The sequence below is a fragment of the Phaseolus vulgaris genome, chromosome 11, assembly GCF_051622355.1.
Source record: "Phaseolus vulgaris cultivar YP4 chromosome 11, ASM5162235v1, whole genome shotgun sequence".
Taxonomy (NCBI): Eukaryota; Viridiplantae; Streptophyta; class Magnoliopsida; order Fabales; family Fabaceae; genus Phaseolus; species Phaseolus vulgaris.
Window position 1 is genome coordinate 25,807,402 of NC_143508.1, and position 22,171 is coordinate 25,829,572.

Consider the following 22,171-nt stretch of genomic DNA (forward strand, 5'->3'; position numbering starts at 1 on the left):
TGAAAGTCTTGCCGCCAATCTCCCTTTCTACGGCGTTAGCCGCGGGCTGTTCCCTGTTATCATCTTCAACGGGCGCCGCCTCTTCTACGGGCGCCGCGTCGTCAGGGCCTTCCTCCATAGGCGCATTTGCTTCGGGCATCGCCCTCTCCACTATGGCCTCCTCAGGCGTCACCCCAGCGGGCGTCGCCTCAATCATCGTCGTGTCCGCGCTCGGCGGACGTTCATACACCATGAACACGCCTCTCTTCGTTTTCAGGCTGTTTTCATAGCATTTCCTTGCCTCCTCCTGGTCTGACCTGATGACTATCACCTGGCCATTGAGGTCCGGCAGCTTCATCTTCATGTGACGTGTGGAGGACACTGCGTTCAGACGGTTTAACGCCGGTCTGCCCAGCAAAATATTGTAGGCAGAGTTGGCGTTCACGACAAGGTACCGGATGCTTTCGGTACGGGAGGCCTCTCCGTCTGTAAACGTAGTCCTCAACTCCAGGTAACCCCGGACTTCCACCTGGTTATCTCCGAACCCATACAGGCATCCCGTATAGGGACTCAACAGATCGGGGGACAACCGTAACTTATTAAAGGTCGACAGAAACATGACGTCTGCCGAACTTCCTTGGTCGACAAGCACTCTGTGCACCTTCCTTCCAGCTGTGACGACTGAGATGACAACGGGGTCGTTGTCGTAGGGTACCACATCCCGGAGGTCTCTTCTTGTGAACACGATATCCGACTCCCATGGCTCCCCCGAGAGCCTCTCTTCCATTGAATTTACCCCCCTCGCGTATTTCTTCCGCTGGGAGGCGGTGGGTCCGCCGCCGGAAAAACCTCCAGCAATAGTGTGGACCTCGCCAAGCACAGGCATCTGGTGTGTTGGTTCTTCTGCCGGCGGCGGCAAGGTGGCGGTCGTGGCGGGCTCCGCGACATAGTCCTTCAAGAACCCAGTTCTTACCAGCTCATCTAGCTGGTAGCCCAACGACAGGCAATTATCAATGTGGTGCCCGAAAGCCTCGTGGAATTCGCACCAAGAGTCTTTACGAGGCCCTAACACCTTGTCGGTCTTCGCCGGTCGCCTCAGCCTCTCAGCTATGTTAGGCACGGCGATCAAATCCTTCAACTCAACCACGAAGTTGTACCTCGCCGGTCTCGCTCTTTCTCTGGCGGGGCGATCGCCTCCTGCTGGACCCCGGGGCTGGGGCTTTCTGGCCTCGTAGGGGCGTCTCGCCTCAGGCTTCTTTTTTCCCGTCGTGGTCTCATTGACCCTGACAGGTTGAGCTCGCACCGGTCCCCTCGGCCGTGAGGGCACGGCGCTGGTGCACTTCACACACACCTCCCCTTCAGAAGCAATATGTTCTATCGCCCTACGTTGTAGTTCAGCGAAAGTCCTAGGGCGGTTGCGGATGATGGATTCTCCAAAAGGACCGGGGCATACGCCTTTCACAAATGCGTACACGATCATAGGCTCCTCTGTCGTACCAACCTTCACGACCTGGGCCCCAAAGCGATTGATATACTCCTTCAGGGTCTCCCCTTGATACTGCTTCACATCAAACAGATCGTAAGAGACCGGCGGCGGGGCCTTGTTTGCTAAGTATTGTTCCCTGAACAATCGTGACAATTGGCGGAAAGATGTGATATGACCCTCTGGGAGGCTAATGAACCAGTCCATAGCCATCCCGGTCAGGGTGCTCATGAAGAGCTTGCACTTGGCAGCATCAGAACCGCCTATCAGGACCATCTGTGTGTGAAATGCAGTAAGGTGCGTCTCTGGGTCCTCCATCCCAGTGAAGATCACCTTGGGTCCCGCGAACATGTTCGGGATCGCTGCGTCTAGGATCTCCTGCGAGAAAGGAGTGGAAAACTCCCTTGGTGGGGAATGGTTCTCCATCTCGTCATGTCCAGGTCGCCTCCGATCATTTCTCAGGCCCTAGCGCAACTCCTCATTCACACGGTGGAGCTCTTCGTTCCGCTCATGCGAGGCGTCAAGGTCTGCCTGCATGCGTTCCTGTTCCATTTTCGAATCCACCATGTCCTGCTGCAGCCCCCTCATTATCTGCAGGACCTGTTGCATGGATAGTTCTGCTGGGGCTGCGCGTGCTGTGCTTCGTCTGGTGGGGGCCATCGTCACTCCAACCTCCTCCAACGTTACTGCGACTTCGTAGATTTTCTCGAACTTGTGATGGGACTGATGTTTTATATCGGCGCCACGGTGGGCGCCAAATGTTCCGTCCGGTTGACCGGGACGTCTTCGTGCGCGACCTCAACCGTCAGCTATGGACTCCTTCCCACTGATTGCCTGTGGATTCCTACAAAAAAAAAAGGACAGAGTGGCTTCCTAGCGCCCGTTTGCACTCCGACGCTCAAGTCAGCCAGCAAAAAACACCAAAACTGAGCACCTCCGTATCTGAGCACCGCGTATGGCACTCTGAAGGTGGTAAAAGATAACTGTGTATTGTCTGTGTGTGTTCTTTCTCTCAAGCAAAAATATTCCCCAGTCCCTTGTTCGTAACCTTGAAGCACGAGCAAGCAACTAGAGAGTTCTCGTAAATTTGCCAAAAGTTCCAACCCTCTTTCCAACATTCTCCGCGCTATTTAAACTACCCAAGCATTTAAAGAGCCTTTAATTACAAATGTAACGCACTCAATCAGCGTATTTAATTAGAAAACGTAGCGCATTTAAGACGTTGAAACGCTTGCGAGCCATTATAACACCTGAATGCTCGAAAGGGAAACTGTATTGAATGACTTTAATTACCTGGCACCTGACTAAAGGGCGTTTCTATTCTGGCATGGCTGTCGTACACGTGGAGGGCCTCACGACGCCGTGACCCCATCTGGGGGCGTTTCTGCCCACCTGGGGACGTTTCTGCATGTGAGTCCTCCTGCTTGGGAGTGCTACTGCGTTAGGGGTGACTTTTTGGGTGCCAACTCATGCCCCCAATTATCTAGTCACTTACTTTGAGAGCGTATCTGCCTTCCTCTTGTACCCTGCACCTGGTTGCCCTGGGCGTGACTTTCCTCTTGAGTCGTATCTGTCCCACAGGCGTCTCTGGGGCGGCAGGAGCACTTCACGAGTCGGGCTGCCCTACACTGGTACTATTGCTATGGCCTTGAAGCCACCTTTTCCTTCTCTTTATCACTGCCCCGGGTTATCGGGACCTGAGGCCTCCCCGCGGCGTCGCTCCCTCCATGGTCTTTCCTACCCATGGGTATCGGGGAACCACACCGTGATTGCCTTGCTTTAGCACTGTTTGATCTGGTGACGCCCTGGTTGGGCGACGCCATCACCTAGGCGACGCCTTGTCCTGGCGACGCTTCCTCTTGGCGATGCTGGCACTTGGCGTTTCTCCACCTAGGCGACGCCTTACGTTGACTTTGACCCTCCAGTCGTTGACTTTGACCCTCCAGTCGTTGACTTTGACCTTGACTTAGTCAACGCCCGGATACGGGACGGTACAGGAAACAAGCTATGGAATGAACATAGAAAGAGAAGGAAGGAAGGAGAAGTGAAAGCTCATGAAGATGGAGAAATGGTTGGATGATCACGCCACTAGGAGGATGGAGACTCCAAGATAAGTGCAAGCCGCCACTTGAGGTAACCATTGAACCATCAAGATAAGACTAGTGAAGAAGCCACAAAGCCCTCCAATGCTCTCTCAAAAATTAAGTATAGTTTCTCTAATTAAAATTCAAATCTGAAATGTACAAGGGCAGCACCTTAATTTATAGCCTAGAGGTGCTGAAATGAAAAGCTAAATGAATTCAAAATTCCCCCCTAAATTCAAATGCAAGTGGCGCCAACTATGGTCATGAAGAAGGTGTGACCTTCTCTCTCACTTTGGCACCTCCCTAGTTACTCCTACACCTATCTACTAACGCACCCCCCCCCCCTAATACTCCTAACAAAGGACCTAAAGATGCTTTAACAAAAGAGGTTTCTAATGTTTCCCTCTAAGCACCTTCACACAAAGAAATTACAAAATGAGAAAATAAACGTCCATTAGCTCCTAAAGCTTTGAACATGCTTCTTGTAAGCCTTTGAGGTGGGCTTTGACCTCCATGGGCGTCCTCCACTTGAGCCTCAACCTCTTCTTGCTCTTGATGATTGGCCTCCATGTCCACTGGAGATTGATCTGCATCAACCTTGGCGACGCCCTACCTTGGCGACGCCTCACCTTGGCGACCCCTCACCTTGGCAACGCCCCACCTTGGCGACGCCTTCAGCGGTCAACCTGTTGACTTTCTTCCCTTGGGCACCCTTGAGGGGTTCTACCATATGTTGACTTTGACTTTGACTTTGACTTTGGTCAACGCCCGGGGATGGGACGGTACACTTGTTTTTCTGATTTTCTTGAAAAACTTTTTGAAAACTTATCTTGCTTGTTCTGTGGATTAAAGCCTAAACCATCCTTTCCAAAAACACAGCTTTGAAATGCCAAGACATTCTCAAAGTTAGATTTCCCTTTTGAAAGCTTGTCCATAGTTTCAACAAGATAGTGAACCTTTTTCTCGAGATTTTCACAATTTTCGCAAATGAGAGTATCACACTCGCAAGAAGCATTTTTGAAATGGTTTTCCAATTTTTCAAAATCATTTTTTTCTTTTTCCAGATCTTCTTCAAGTGATTTAACTCTCTTTTCAAGCCAACTGTTAAGATCTTTCAATCGGTTGTTTGAAAGAACCAATCTATTAGCTTCATCATGTGTTTCTTGAAAAGCTTCAAGCAATTCACTGTAATTTTGTTGATTTAAGGAAGCACATGAACTTACCTCACTTGAGCTGCAAGATTCATCATCATTTTCAGCAACCAAGCAGATGTTTGATTTCTCATCTTCACTTGATGAAGAACTTGATGATGATATCTCATTTTCATCCCAAGCTATGTAGGCCCTTTTTTTCTTGCTTTTCTTTTCCTTATAACTGGACTTTTTCTCCTTGCTTTTGTTTGGACAATCTGCCTTTATATGACCTTGCTCACCACAACCAAAACAAGTATAGTTATTTGAATTAAAATCATTGGATTTCTTGTTTCCATACCTATCTTTGTTGTTGTCTTTGTTGCGGTTTCTCTTTAGGAATTTGCTGAACTTTCTTGACAGCAAGCTAAGGTTTTCCTCATCACTTTCATCACTGGAATCTTGCTTTCCTTTGTGCTTGGATGCTTTTAAGGCTATGCTCCTTGTGTGCTTATCTTCACTCTCTTGAACATTGAGTCTATTCATCTCTAGCTCATGTTCCCTAAGCTTTCCAAACAAAGAAGCAACACTTAATGATGTTAGATCTTTAGATTCGAAAATAGCATTTACCTTTGGTTGCCATGCTCTATCAAGACATTTCAAGATCTTGATGTTCAGCTCTTCTTTATCAAAGGTCTTGTCAAGGCTCATAAGGTGATTGATGATGTGCGTGAATCTTTTCTGCACCTCAGCAATTGTTTCTCCTTTAAGCATTCTAAACATCTCATACTCTTGGATAAGAGCATGCTTTCTAGCTCTTTTCACCTCATTTGTTCCTTCATGAGTGACTTCTGATCCTGCCTGTTGACCGGAGCGCTGGAGAATGCCTCGTCAAAGGATCGACGTGCGCGCCGCTTCTCACTTCCGTTCCTCCTCTGGATCTATCTCAAGAACCTGCAAAGAAACGATACAGCGCCGCTGCGGCCGATCGCACTCCGACGCTCAAGTCAGTGACGGTATCACCAAATACTAAGAACTGGAACCGTGCAAACTCTCTCTCTCACAAACAGCTCTGTCACTCGCAAGCGTAAAGTGTATGAACTGAACGTGCGTACCTCAGAAAATCTGTTAAGAACTCTTATATACCTGGTGGTTTTCTCTCTCCTGGCAGTTACAGACTTGGACACGTGGCTCGCATCCAACTGTACACGTGCCATCATCTGGAGGCTCCCTGACTTGGCGCTGCTTCTACTCTTATTTTGGCTAAGTTACTTATGCATGGTACTGCCCAGTGCATAGCTATCTTAGGAGTGCGATCTCTACTGAAACTGGCGAGTTAGGGCCTTCATACACCTTCCCTGTGGTCTCGCCGGCCGCCTTCATAATCTGCTTCTCCTTCGTCTTCGGCGATGTGCTTATTCTGGCGATCTCCGACTGCCTGGTCGCCTGAGTCTACATCTGGCGACTTCATCTTCAACCTGGCGATCGCCTATTCTGGTAAACTGGAAATCGGAACACGCCAACTTAACAATCGGCGACCACACGTGCCTCCCGACTTCCTTCCCATCTGCCAACCTGGCGCCCTGCCAACACGCCTACACTGTAGCAGGATGCCACGTCATCACACCCGTCCACCAGGGCGGTACACAAGCCCCCCAGTCTTAAGCGAAGACTTGTCTAGCGAAAAGACTGAAAGAGCCCTCGTCAACACCGATCTACATGGCACTGATGCAGAATTCCAAGCGATAGTACTTTCTGCTGCTCTGACGCTCCACCAAACCCTTCGCGCATCGCTCGACACGTGGCTTCATCAACGACTCTCTTCATCTGCCGTTAGCGCTTCCAAAACTTATTTCGAAAACCCTTAAACCCCTTACGCTCCTACTGTTCCATCACTTTCTTCACACTTGCGTATGCTCTCATTTCCTTCTACGAAAGCTCTCGACGTTCCTCGACGCTCTAGATCACCACCTCCCTTCAACGTTTTCCTGATCATCGAAAGGTAACTACTTTCCTTCATCTGCTAGGTTCCCTTGCATTTTCACCGATTTGCATCATCCTGTAACTGTCTGGTGCATACGCTGTGGGCTGTTTTTCCATTTCTCCTTCTGCGTAACTTAGGGCTTTGTCGATCGTCTCAACGAACTCACATTCGTTCGTCTTTCACCTTCCTTCTATGATCGAGTCAGCCTTTGTAACCCTCCTGATTATTTTTTTTTCTTTCTTCTTCGTTTGCAGTTGCTATCATGACTCGCACGAAGATCACCCCGAACCCCCCTCCATCAGCGCGAAACCCTCCTTCACAAGCACACGACTCAACGCAAGTTCGTGGTGCTCCCTCTTCGCAGGCTGTGAGGCCTGCGTCTTCCCAAACCGCTCTGGCCCAGGCCACTCCACCAAACGCTGGAGGAGCCCCCATCCCTCTGCCAGACTTCAAGACTTTATACCCATGGGCTAACCCAACCCTCTTAAAGGAAACCTCGTCGGTGAACACTGCGGGAGCGGTTCTGCGATTGACCAATGGGGACGAGGCCCACCAATCGTTTCACAAGGAGCACGATGAGAGAATGATGGTGCTGCCTTGCCCCGCCGCTCTGCCAGTGTGCGCCGATGATAAAGTGAGCGCCGACGGGCCCTTCTGCTTCGTCTACACCACTTTCTTCAAGAAGGTCAAACTCAGGTTCCCTCTTACTCGATTTGAGAGGGAACTCTTAACCGAGCTCAACATGGCTGCCGCCCAGCTTCACCCCAACAACTGGGCGTTTGTCCGAGCTTTCGAGATAACGTGCGCCCACCTGGGGTTGCCCGCGTCAGTGGACGTGTTTTTATTCCTGTTTGAGGCCAAGCACCCAGGAGATCGCATGTGGGTCAGCCTGAATGCCATTGCTGGGAGATCCATTTTCACCATCTTCCAGCAGTCGTACAAGGATTGGAAGGGGAAGTTCATCCAGGTTCGCGCAAATGACAAAGACCCTTCCCTTCTCGACGGTTTCCCCTTGTACTGGGTGGACAAGGGGAAAAAGGAGTCCAAGAGCTGCTTCAGGAGGCCCAGAAGTCCTGATAGCATGGGAGCTTTGGACCGAGACCTTTGCCTATTCTGGAAGAGGGTGGCAGATGCCCACATAACATTCTTGACCCCCACCGTGATTTCCTTCGAGTTCTTTGAGGACCAGTTGGAATTCCAAATAGGTCAGGACGCTACACTCTTGTCTTGACATTGCCTCTGATATTGTTTCTGGGCGTCTTGTGCGACACACACAAGACTTTGGTTTTATCTTTTCTGCATATGCCTGTTTTTGCTGTCTCATTGCCTTGTACAATAATCTTTTTCCCCTTTGAGCTAACTCATGCACTTTCGTTTCATGCAGATACCATGTTGGGTAAGAACATGCTCGCCGACTTGAAGGCGCTCGCCCGCAACCACGGGTTGGCGACCGGTTCCCAGACGGTGCCCAACTCGGCGGTCGAGAAGGCCATCATTCATGGGCGATCACTGCCTAAGGAGCCCACCCAACGAAAGAAACTGGTCCTTAAAAGGCCAAAGCGAAAAGCCCCCCAAATCGTCCAAGAGGAGGAGGAAGAGGACGACGAAGTCACTGAGGATGGCCTCGTTACAAAGAGGAAAAGGGTGGCACCACCTTCTCCACCTGCCCCACCCCCTCTTCCAGCTTCAACACCACCATCAACACTTGCTCCTCCTCCCTCATCGCCAACACCACGAGCCCCTTCACCACCAGTCCAAGCAACTCCGCTGGCCACTGCGCCACCAGCAGTCGAGGCTCAAGAGCCAAACTTTCTGGAGGACCCCCCAAGTGCCTCTACGCCCCATATCTCAGCTGGAGGGGGCCCTCCTTCAAACGCTTCAGCTGCAGAGAACGTTCCGACCGGGGATGAGGTTGCTCACACCTCCCCAATTCTTATTACCGAGTCCCCGGTCGCGTCGCCACGCCAGGAAGCAAACACTGAAAACCCTGCTAAGGAAGGTGGCGGCGAGAACCCTCAACAAGCCCTCCTGGCGCCTCTCCAAGCATCAAACCTTTCCCTTGAAGTCACAAGGATGTGGGAACCTCTGACTGCCAAACTCAAAACCATAGCAGAGGATATCCCATCGATCATAACGAGGGCTGTGGAGAGCTCCACCAGGAGGCTTCAAGATGATCTCTACCACCTCAAGACTGAAAACAGCACAATGAAGGTTGAGGTGGAGAAGGTGGCCTTCAGCCTAACGCTCGCGGAAATGGAACACTCCCGAGTAGAGGATGCCCTGAGTACCGAGCTTAGGCTTGAGCGCAAGGAAGCTGCTGACCTTCGCCGCAAAGTCCATGAACTTGCCCAAGAAAAAGTTGAACTTGAAAGCAAAATCGTGCCTCTGCGCACCAAGGCGAGCGACCTGGAGGCTCACATTCAAGCTAATGCCGATAAGGTACAAAAACTGGAGCAAAGGTCAATCGACCGCGAGAAGCTACTTGGGCAAGTAGAGAAAGCGAGAGACGACGCCATGGCTGATCTCGCCGAGGCAAACAAGGAGAAAGGGAAGATGGCTGCCGAGTTGGCCCAAGCTCAAACAGAATCCAAGAAGGTTACTGACGACCTTCTCCATGCTCAAGAGACTAACAAACAACTCCAAAAACAGGTTGAAGAGCAGGGGCAGCAGAACAAGGAGCTCAAGAAACAGGTTGAAGAGCTTCAAGGACAATTTGAAGAACTTAAGCTAAATTCTGCTCAGATTTTGACTGCTGGATTCGAAGCCGCTCGGGAGCAATTCGCATGCCTATTCCCTGATCTCGACCTCAGCATGGTGTCGTTAAACAACGAAGTAGTAGATGGAAAGGTCGTTCCTGCCGAAGGCTCAACCAATTCCACCCCATCTGCTTCTTTATAAATTCACTTGTATTTACCTTGTAAAAACTCTTGCATATGTGTTTTGAACAATTACTTATTTCAATAGCGAAACTTGGATATTCTTTCCTCTGACTTCTTTTGAGCGCTTTCACCTTCTTTGTATGTTTAACTTTGCCGAGTTTAACTTAGCGATTTTGCAAACACGACCTTTGGCGTAACTGCTTCGAGCCGATTCAAACTTAAGCAACAATCGCTTCAAACAACTTGTACCCTTGAGGCACTAACCTGATCATAAGAAAAGTTTCCAAGCAACGAACTGTAACTCAATCATCGGTTCAAACAACGTCCCACTCGACCTGCTTTATCAAACAAGTCTTTCAATCTTCTCGCCGTGTTTGAACTTTTCCCGATCGCCGAAACCTCCTAGTAACACCAGCTTTTCCCAGCTTCATGCTTTGGAAGTCATTTCTTTATCTGGGGCAGAAATGCCCTTTGGGATCTTCCTTTACCCCCCTGAACTTCAGAGCTGAGGACCGGCTGGCTAGGCGTTCTCTTCGAACCTACCTTAGCCACCTTTCAAGCTTCTTCCACCCTCTTCGCCATACCTGAACTCGTTCAAGACGAGAAGGATTTTATCTTGCCTATACCCGCACATAAGCGAGAAGGTCTTTAACTCGCCTGAGCTCGCACAACGGCGAGAAGGACTTTATTTGATGCCTCAACTTTGCCAGGGTGTACATCTCCTCCCCCTGGATGCACTGAGGATCTTTTCTTTCTCTCGCCTGCACTCGCTCAACGGCGAGGAGGTCTTTAATTGGCCTTGGCTCGCACAACGGCGATAAGGACTTTATCTGGTGCCTCAACTTGCCCAGGGTGTACATCTCCTCCCCCCTGGATGCACTGAGGACCTTTCTCGCCTGCACCCGCTCGACGGCGAGGAGGTCTTTAACTTGCCTCTACGTTGCCCTGGGAGTTACATCTTCTCGCCCCCAGAAACACGGAGGACTTTTCCTCTTTCTCGCCTGCACTCGCTCAACGGCGAGGAGGTCTTTTAACTTGCCTCAAAACGCGCGAGGGCGTTGAGGTGCCTCCGATCGCCGAAAGACGATGAGGACTTTAAAACTTAACTGGTGCCTCCAATCGCCGAAAGACGATGAGGACTTTAAAACTTTTTAGAAAGCACGCGATATATCTTTTCTTGCCTCAAATCATGTACAAATGACAAGGTCTTTCTTCAAAACTTTCGAAAACAGCACACATGCAATCTGGAAACACCTTATACTTCGAAAACTCTTCTTTTATTGGGTGGCCTCATTAAAAACCCTCCTTAGGGAAAAAAGAGTGCCCCCTTGAAACTGTTTTAACAGAGACATCGTAATATAACATTTGTGTTTGTCTTTACTTACAAAGCTCTTAACTATAGTACAACTTCAGGTGTGTGGCGTTCCAGGTACGAGGGATCGCCCCTCCTTCCAGCGTCTCTAAGCGGTAGGCTCCGTTCCAGAGTGCCTCGGTTATTCTGAACGGTCCAGTCCACTTGGGTGATAGTTTATTCTCCATCTCGTACTGGTGGGCCTTCCTCATCACCAGATCGCCTTCTCTAAACTGCCTTGGCATCACCTTAGAATTGTACCTTCGCTCGACCCTTCTCTTCACCGCCTCAGCCTTCAGCCTTGCTTCCTCCCTGACCTCATCCAGCAGATCCAGGTTCAGCTTTCTCTCTTCATTCGAGTCTTCATCTACGAAGTTCTGGAATCTCGGCGAGCTTTCCTGGATCTCCACTAGAATCATGGCGTCACACCCATAGACCAAGCTAAACGGGGTCTCATGGGTTCCGGACTGCTCGGTGGTGTGGTACGCCCAGACTATACGGGGCACCTCCTCAGCCCAACTTCCCTTGGCTTTCTCGAGCCTTCTCTTTAAACCTCTCAGCAACACCCGATTAGCTGATTCCACCTGGCCATTTGTTTGAGGGTGCTCGACGGATGCAAACACTTGTTGAATTCCTACTCCTTCGCAAAGCTTCTTCAACAGGTGGCTTGCAAACTGCGTCCCATTGTCAGACACCAGGCGCTTAGGCACTCCAAACCGGCACACGATGTTCTTCCATACAAAACCTTCGATCTTGTGCGTGGTGATTTGGGCCACTGGTTCTGCTTCAATCCACTTGGTGAAGTACTCAATCGCCACCACCAAGTACTTCATTTGCCTGATCGCCAGCGGGAAAGGTCCCAGGATGTCGATTCCCCAAGTATGAAACGGCCAAGGGCTATAGATCGACTTCAACTCCTCGGGAGGTGCCTTGTGCCAATCGGCGTGCTGCTGGCACTGTTTACAGCATTGGGCATACTTCTTGCAATCTTCTCTCATGGATGGCCAATAGTAGCCTGCACGGAGAGTCCTCGCGGCCAGAGCTCGACCCCCGACGTGACTTCCACATATTCCTTCGTGGAGCTCTGCCATAATTCTCGTGCACTTCTCGCCGTGTATACATTCCAGGAGTGGGTGAGTGAACCCAAACCTGTACAGATCGCCATCAATCAATGTATACTTGCTGGAATTTTTCTTTACCTTCCTAGCTTCTGTTGGATCCAGCGGGAGGAGGCCATCTGCCAAGCACCGCTTGTACTGTGTTATCCAAGTGTCTGGCTCATGGGTGGCGCAGACCTGCATCACGTCCACCTTCTCTCCTCGACGTGCTCTAATTCTCGGCGATCTCAGAGTTTCTTGCGTCAAAGACTTATGGCTTCTCGCTGCTCTCTCTGTCGACTTGCTTATCTGAAGGACCAGGTGATCTGCTACAAATGCCCTCGGCGTCTTCAGGGTTTCCTGAATCACCGTCCTCTGCCTACCCCCCTTGCCTGAACTGGCGAGCTTAGCAAGCAAGTCAGCTCGGGCATTCTGTTCTCGGGGCACATGGACCACTTCAAAAGAGGCAAAGGAACTCTTCAATTCCTGCACATACGCCAAGTAAGCCGCCATTTGTAAATCTCTAGCCTAGAACTCGCCTGTTACTTGCCCTGTGACTAGCAGCGAGTCACTCTCAGCCATCAGCACCCTAGCTCCCATCTCCTTGGCCAGCAGAATCCCGGCGATCAGCGCCTCATACTCTGCTTGATTGTTGCTGGCTTTGAAGGCGAATCTCAACGATTGTTCGATCAGCACGCCGTTGGGTCCTTCCAATATGACTCCAGCACCGCTACCCTGCTGGTTCGACGATCCATCCACCGAGAGTACCCAACGGAAGTCATCTCCTTCAACCCGCGTCGCCTCTGATGAGAGCTCGACTACAAAATCTGCAAAGATTTGCCCCTTGATCGGGCCTCGGGGTTCATATTTAATGTCAAATTCTGACAACTCCACTGCCCACTTCACCATTCTTCCCGCAACGTCAGGTTTCTTCAAGACCTTCTGGATGGGCAGGTCAGTCATCACCAGTATTGTGAAGCTGTGGAAGTAGTGGCGCAACCTCCTCGCCGAAAACACCACAGCCAGCGCAGCCTTTTCCAGGGCCTGATATCTCGTTTCTGGGCCCTGCAGCACCTTGCTCACAAAATAAATAGGCTTCTGAGCCTGATCCTGGTCCTGGGCGAGCACCGCACTCACCGCCCTCTCAGTCACCGCGAAATACAACCTGAGAGGGATTCCCGCCAGTGGTTTGCACAGAACCGGCGGGCTCGCCAGATATTCCTTCAGCTTGACGAAAGCTTCCTCACATTCTTTCGTCCAAGCGAACTTGTTATTGCGCCGCAGACATTGAAAATAGGGATGCCCCTTCTCTCCGCTAGCTGACACGAAGCGAGATAGGGCTGCCATCCGACCTGTTAGCTGCTGGAACTCTTTCACCGTAGCCGGGCTTCTCATCGCCAAGATGGCGGCACACTTGTCTGGGTTGGCTTCTATTCCTCTTTCAGTCAAGAGAAAACCCAAAAATTTTCCAGCCTCCACACCGAAAATGCATTTCTCCGGGTTGAGCTTCAACTTGAACTTGGCGATCGTCGTGAACAATTCTTCCAAGTCTGCAACGTGCTTGCTTTTCTCCTGCGAGGTCACGACCATGTCATCGACGTAAGCTTGCACGTTCCTTCCCAGCATTGGTGCAAGTACTCGATCCATCAGCCTCTGGTATGTGGCCCCCGCGTTTTTCAGCCCAAACGGCATCACCTTATAGCAGTAGCACGACCTCTCCGTCATGAAGGCTGTCTTTTCTTCATCCATGGGATGCATCTTGATCTGATTATAGCCCGAGAAGGCATCCAGGAAACTCAGCAGCTTGCACCCTCCAGCACTATCAACCAGGGCATCAATGCTTGGTAAAGGATACGAATCCTTTGGGCAAGCCTTATTCAGATCGGTGAAATCGACGCACATGCGCCATTTCCCGTTGCTCTTCTTCACCAGTACGACGTTCGCCAACCATTCAGGGTACTGGACTTCCCTGATGTGGCCTGCAGCGAGGAGTTTCTGGGTTTCGTCTCTGACCGCCTGCCTCCTCTCTTCGTTGAATTTCCTTCTCCTTTGTCGCACTGGTCTCACCATGTTGTCCATCGCCAGATGATGGCACAGAAAGTCGGGATCAATCCCGGGCATGTCCGAGGCGGACCATGCAAACGCGTCCAGATGCCGCTCAATCACCTTGGCGATCTGGTCCTGGAGATCAACTTCCAGAGATCTTCCCAGTTTGAAGATTTTCCCTCCGATCTCCTTTTCGAGCCACTGCTCGACAAGTTTGGGCCTGGATTCTCTGGCGATCACCGCCCTGGCGATTCCTTGTTCCCTTGCTTCCTCAGGGCGATTTCGCGCCTCTTCTTCCTCCAGGCCAGCATTCCTCTCCCCCAGCTCAGCATCTACCATCTCTACATCCCTTCCGGCGGCCTCCTCTGTTACCGGTGGTCTGGGCTTCACACCGGGAGGCGGGGTGGTCGTTACATAGCTCACTGATCTTTTATTTTTCAGGCTATTCTCATAGCACCTTTTTGCTTCTTTCTGATCAGACTTTATCGTGATCACCACCCCCTCCATCGATGGCAACTTCACCTTCATGTGCCGTGTCGACGGAATGGCACCTATCCTGTTAAGAGTGGGCCTTCCCAGCAGGATGTTGTACGCTGAGGGGGCGTTTACGATGAGGTACTTGATTTTCTCCGTCCTCGACCCAGCCTCATCGGTAAACGTAGTTCTCAGCTTAATGTACCCCCTGACCTCCACCTGGTCGCCAGCGAACCCATACAAGCACCCTCCATAGGGCCTCAGGTGGTCAAGGGGCAATTCCAGCTGCGTGAAAGTCGGCCAGAACATCACGTCTGCCGAGCTTCCTTGGTCCACCAGAACTCGGTGGACCTTCCTCCCTGCTGTTATCAACGAAATAACAATGGGATCGTTGTCATGAGGCACAACGTTCCGAAGATCCTGCTTGGTGAACGTAATGTCCACTTCCGGCGAGTGATCTTCAAACATGTCCACCGACATCACCGATCGCGCATACTTTTTCCTCTGCGATGCGGTGCATCCACCACCTGAGAAACCCCCTGCAATGGTGTGGATTTCCCCATGGATAGGTGATCCTGCCGGCAACTTGAACGCGGGTGGATCGCTTCGTAACACTTTCTGCCCTGTCTTCGCGACTGCGTCTCCTGAAGTACCACCTTCTGAACTCCCTCTCAGATGTCTTCAAAATGTGGCCTGCAAAATACACAGACGGCGCCTCTAGCGGCCGTTTGCACTCCGACGATCAAGTTAGTTCAACAGAACCACCAGAAACTGGAAACTTAGTAAAAATGTGTATCTGAGAAAAACTTGCACTCTGTTTTTCTTCTCCTCCGCCCTCCTCCCCCCACTCTCCCTCTGATTCTTCCTTTTATCTCTCTTTCCCTGCTTCTGGGCATAACAGAATTCTGTTATGCTTTTCTGGCATGTGTCAGAACCCTGTCGTGCTTTTCAGAGACAGCGTACCTTCAGAATCAGCAATGGGGAGCGTGAGAGTCTGCGCATGCCTGCGCTTGGCTGCGCCTGTCTGTACCTTTAGCGGTACGGAGTGCTCTTTTGTCTGGACCGCGCCCCTCTCAGATGGTGACATGTGGAGGCCTGCAACTCACATCTAACCACACACGTGTCACTTACTGGAAGGGCTCTAGCGCCTCTCTTTGTCTGCCTAAGTTACGCCCTTGCGGAGTAACTTAGGATGCTTCTCTTATCTGGGTAAATTGCATACTCTTAGCAGAGCGTCGGGTGTGGTTGGTCTAGGCGCACTCACCAAACGTCACTCTCTGCGTAGGCGACTTACCCTTCAGGATGACACGCACGTAATGGGTTGAGGGAATCACCAATCACCGACTGGCTTACTAGTTCCCTCAGGCCACTCTCGTGCATGATTCCTTGAGGTGTGCTCATGCGAGGTCCATGCGTAACGCTCTCGCTGGGAACCTTAGTCCCAGTTTAACTGCGTGTAACACGAGACCCCGATGACAATACACCCGATGGCTGATCAGTGTTTATTCGCTACTCGCGCTCTGCCCTCAGGCGCGAGTCTGGGAACTGGTCTGCTGGTGGTCACTTGGCTACTGACCACCGATCACCATTCTGGGTGATCTATCCCCCGACCTCTCTGCCGCCTGATCTGTCGGTGGTAACTTGGCTACTGACCACCGATCACCTCTCTTGGCGATCGTCCCCCTACCTCTCTGCCACCTGGTCCACGTGTCACCCTGCGAGTGGTCCACGTGGTTCTCTGATGCTGATGTCATCGACTACCGATGACCGATCGGATCAATAGGCATCTCGTGTTGTTGGGCTTCTCCACCTGCTGGCTGGGAACTCGACGCTCCTCCGGTCCTTCTGTCCAGCAGATAGTCGTTTAGGAACCCGCTCTTAACCAGATCATCGAGCTGGTATCCTAAAGACAAACACGAGTCCAGGTTGTGGCCAAAGCACTGGTGGAACTCGCACCAAACGTCCGGCTTTGACCCCAGCACCTTGTCGCCCACCTTCTCGGGCGCCTTCAACCTAGCAGATATGTTAGGGATAGCGATCAGGTCCGCTAGTCCCATGACGAATTTGTGCTTAGGCGGGCGATTGTATTCCCGGCGTGCTGGTGGTTGGCGCGCTTGGCTTCTTCCCTTATTTCTCCTATCGTAAGGATAGCGAGTCCTTTGGTCTTTTCTGGCCGCCGCTGCCGTTTCCAGCACCCTCTGTGGCTGGATCCTGGTCTGGGCGCGTGGCCTGGCGGGAGCCACGCTGCCTCTCTTCTCGGCGACTTCACTCTCGTCGGCGATGTGGGCCACCGCAAGTCGCTTGACTTCAGCAAACGTCGCTGGATGAGCCCTGATCAAGGCCTCGCAGAATGGCCCTGGCTGCACGCCCTTCTTGAAGGCGTAGACCAGCATTTCTTCATCCTTTGCCGGCGATCTGACCATCTGCGCGCCGAAGCGATTGAGGTAGTCTCTGAGGGACTCCCCATGGTACTGCCTTATATCAAACAGATCATAGGACACCCTCGGCGGTGCCTTATTCACGATATACTGCTCGACAAAGATTTTCGAGAATTGTTGAAAATCAGTTATGTGGCCATTAGGCAGGCTCACAAACCACTCCATCGCCGTTCCCTGGAGCGTGCTCACGAACATCTTACAGTAGACGGCGTCCGACCCTCCCGACAGCATCATCTGGGTGTGGAACGTGGTCAGATGAGCCTCTGGATCCTCCACGCCGGTAAAAACAGCTTTAACCGGAACCACGCTCGTGGGAATTGGCGTGTCGGTAATCGCCTGAATGAAAGGCATTGGGAAGACACGAGGCGGCGTCAACGGTGCCACCTCTTCAGCTGAAGAACGACCCTGCTGCTCCTGAAGAGCTCGACGCAGCTCCTCAGCTACCTTGCTGAGCTCCTCATTCCTGGCGCGAGAGGCGACCAGGTCCTCATGTATCCTTGCCTGCTCGACGCGCGAGGCTTCTACAGTGGCCTGCAACGAGCGCATCATCTCTGCCATATGCGCCATGGTCATGGCGGTGTCGCCTTCAGCAGCGACAGGAGCCACGGGACTGGAGCGATTACTTCTCATCTTTCTCATTAACTTTAGCGAACCACAAAAATACAGCAAATAACACTTCAACCACGATCGAATCAGCGATCAACCGGAGAAAACTCAAGAAACTGCGCAAGAACTCAAGAACACCGCAAACCTTCGAAGAAGATCGCAGCTTCACCAAAAACCACCGTTTCCCCGCGAACCAAACAAGCAAACGAAAGAAACCGAATCCACCGATCAAAAAGCCAAACAAACGGTTTAAAACGCAAACTTCACCGAACGAAACTCAAAGAAACTGCAAACGACGGTTGCACCAGCACACAACCGCGCAGAAAACCTCGAAAGCTTCCACGAACTCACGCTGTGGATGGGAGCACGTTTTACACGGCCCCACGGTGGGCGCCTGATGATCCTGCCTGTTGACCGGAGCGCTGGAGAATGCCTCGTCAAAGGATCGACGTGCGCGCCGCTTCTCACTTCCGTTCCTCCTCTGGATCTATCTCAAGAACCTGCAAAGAAACGATAGAGCGCCGCTGCGGCCGATCGCACTCCGACGCTCAAGTCAGTGACGGTATCACCAAATACTAAGAACTGGAACCGTGCAAACTCTCTCTCTCACAAACAGCTCTGTCACTCGCAAGCGTAAAGTGTATGAACTGAACGTGCGTACCTCAGAAAATCTGTTAAGAACTCTTATATACCTGGTGGTTTTCTCTCTCCTGGCAGTTACAGACTTGGACACGTGGCTCGCATCCAACTGTACACGTGCCATCATCTGGAGGCTCCCTGACTTGGCGCTGCTTCTACTCTTATTTTGGCTAAGTTACTTATGCATGGTACTGCCCAGTGCATAGCTAACTTAGGAGTGCGATCTCTACTAAAACTGGCGAGTTAGGGCCTTCATACACCTTCCCTGTGGTCTCGCCGGCCGCCTTCATAATCTGCTTCTCCTTCGTCTTCGGCGATGTGCTTATTCTGGCGATCTCCGACTGCCTGGTCGCCTGAGTCTACATCTGGCGACTTCATCTTCAACCTGGCGATCGCCTATTCTGGTAAACTGGAAATCGGAACACGCCAACTTAACAATCGGCGACCACACGTGCCTCCCGACTTCCTTCCCATCTGCCAACCTGGCGCCCTGCCAACACGCCTACACTGTAGCAGGATGCCACGTCATCACACCCGTCCACCAGGGCGGTACAACTTCCAAGGTGTCCCACATTTCTTTTGATGATTTGCATTGCGAGACCTTGAAAAACTCATCAGAATTTAAAGCAGAGGTTATAATATTTTTGGCAATGCAATCGAATTTGGCCTTTTTGCTTTCTGCATCAGTCCATTGAGACCATGGTTTCTCAATGACCGATCCATCCTTTTCAAACTTTGGGACAAAAGGACCATTTTCAATTGCATCCCAAATTCCTTTGTCAAGAGATTCCATAAATATTTTCATTCTTACTTTCCAAAACTAGTAGTTCAAACCACAAAACAGAGGTGGTCTATTAATTGAAGCACCTTCCCTAAAAGGTAGTCTATCAGCCATTAAAAATGCTTTTTAGGATCAACTTGAATAAATTTCAAGAACCAAGCTCTTGATGCCAATTGTTAGAATGGATGGCTTTAAACTAGAGGGGGGTGAATTGTTTAAAGAGGATTTTCGTAAACTTTTAAAACAAGAATGAATTTATCTCAGGAAACAATTGTTAAGAAATTCAGTTTACCAAAAACAGCAAACAAAATCAGCACAACCAGAAAAACAATCGGTTGTTTCACAGAAACAATCGGTTCTTTATACCAGCAAACAACAATTAAAACTGAATTTAAAGAGTTAGAGATAGAGAGATTGTACACAAATGTTTATACTGGTTCACTCCAAACCCAGAGCTACATCCAGTCTTCTCAGAACCCTGAGGAAATCCACTAAGCAATCACAACTTGATCACTTACACAACAACCAAGAGAATGACCTTGAACACCTCAAGAAACACACTCTCCTTGGCCAACACACCAACACCAAGATTGCTGATCTTGAACCCTCAAGAACACACAGCCAATCTTAGCAAACACAGAAACGAAACTTGTTTCACAGAGTACAAGTGTTCCGTCCGGTTGACCGGGACGTCTTCGTGCGCGACCTCAACCATCAGCTAGGGTCTCCTCCCCACTGGTTACCTGTGGAATCTTGCAAAAAAAAGGATAAAGAGGCGCCCTAGCGGTCGTTTGCACTCCGACGCTCAAGTCAGCCAGCAAGAAACACCAAAATTGTTCACCTACGTCTCTGAGCACCGCGTATGGCACTCTGAAGGTGGTAAAATGAACTGTGTATTGTGTGTGTGTTCTCTCCCTCAGGAAAAGATATTCCCCAGTCAATTGTACATAACCTTGAAGCACGAGCAAGCAACTAGAGAGTTCTGGTAAATCTGCCAAAGGTTCGAACCCTGTTTCCAACATTCTCCGCGCTATTTAAACTACCCAAGCATTAAAGCGCCTTAAAGCGCCTTTAATTACAAATGTAACGCACTCAATCAGCGTACTTAATTAGAAAACGTAGCGCATTTAAGACGTTGAAACGCTTGGGAGCCATTATAGTACTTGAATGCTCGAAAGGGACACTGTATTGAATGACTTTAATTACCTGGCACCTGACTAAAGGGTGTTTCCATTCTGACATGGCTGTTGTACACGTGGAGGGCCTCACGACGCCGTGACCCCATCTGGGGGCGTTTTTGCCCATCTGGGGACGTTTCTGCGCGTGAGTCCTCCTGCTCGGGAGTGCTACTGCGCTAGGGGTGACTTTTTGGGTGCCAACTCATGCCCCCAATCATCTAGTCACTTACTTTGAGAGCGTATCTGCCTTCCTCTCGTACCCTGCACCCGGCTGCCCCGGGCGTGACCTTCCTATTGAGTCGTATCTGTCCCCAAGGCGTCTCTGGGGCGGCAGGGGTACTTCACGAGTCAGGCTGCCCTCCACTGATGCTATCACTATGGCCTTGAAGCCACCTTTTCCTTCTCTTTATCGCTGCCCCGGGCTATCGGGACCTGAGGCCTTCCCACGGCGTCGCTCCCTCCATGGTCTTTCCTACCCATGGGTATCGGGGAACCACACCGTGATTGCCTTGCTTTAGCACTGTTTGATCTGGCGACGCCATCACCTAGGCGATTCCTTGTCTTGGCGACGCTTCCTCTTGGCGATGCTGGCACTTGGCGTCTCTCCACCTAGGCGACGCCTTGCGTTGACTTTGACTCTCTAGTCGTTGACTTTGACCTTGACTTAGTCAACGCCCGGATACGGGACGGTACACAAGCCCCCCAGTCTTAAGCCGAAGACTTGTCTTTAGCGCAAAGACTAAAGCCTCGCCCACGCCGTCCACGTGCCATCCTGATGACGTGTCATTCCCTACTGACTCAATAATTCTTCGAATTAGTGACGTGACACTTTCTGAACCACAGGGGTATTCTTAATGGCTGATTTGACATCCTCTGAAATGGGAAAAATAATGCCCTTTGAGGGTGCGCTTAATCGCGTGCCACGTGGTTCATCGTGCGATCATTTTTAAGAACCTCTTGCGCTCCCCTTTAGCGCTTAATCCTGCAACACGTGGCATCATCACACGGTCATCATTTGTTGTCCCTCGCGCTTCTTGTAACGTTTAAGTTACCCAAACCCCGCGTTTGTAACCACTGTTACATCCACTTTCTCTGCCCTTTCTCACTGTTCATCTTCTCTGAATCCCTTCTCTCGCGACCCCTGTTCATTCATGCTTCCGCTCTCCACGCCCTTCAGCCCCCATAGGTACGGTTTTTTCCCTCCTTGATGATTCTCTTCACTATATGAACTGCCTGGGACTGTCCATATTACCGCATTTCTTTGGATATCGTTTGTATGCTTCTTTGTTCCTCTCGTTCCCCTTCGCTCTCGTGTGGGTAGGGCGCTCCTAGGATTCTTCCATTTTTTTCCCCTTTTCTTCTCCCAACCCCTTTTCTCTGAACCCTTTCTTTTTCTTTTGATCTTCAGCTTTAGCATTGATGGCGAAAACTAAGACCGTCGCGCCTCCCCCGCTCCCTAAGTCTTATTATAAGGGCGAATACGACTGGGCTCCCGACGATCTTCTCGACGAATGCTCCCTCCTAAACTCTGTTGAGGACGTGGAGGCTCACAGGGGGGACCCTGCGCTTTACAATTTCAACGCCTTTCATAAAAATCACGACTCCCAAGTCCTGGTATGCCGAGTGCGACCTGGGATGCCCGTTTGTGCGGACTCAAGAGATACTGGGGGAAGCCCCTTCTTCTTCCTTTATCAAATGGTACTCAAGAGAGTGGGCCTGCGCCTGCCCCTTACTTCTTTCGAGAAAGAGCTGCTTACAGAGATAAACACCGCTCCCGCCCAGCTCCACCCCAACAGCTGGGCTTTCGTGAGGGGGTTTCAGATTCTCTGCGGCTATCTAGGTGTCCCCTCTTCTGTAGACGTTTTTCTTCACTTTTTCGAGGTAAAGAAACAGGGGAAGAGCCTATGGATGAGCTTTTCTGGCATTGCCGGGCGCATCATCCTTACGCTCTTCCAAAATTCGTTCAAAGGATGGAAAGGGAAATTCTTCAAAGTGCGTGCGACCAAGCGCGATCCTACCATC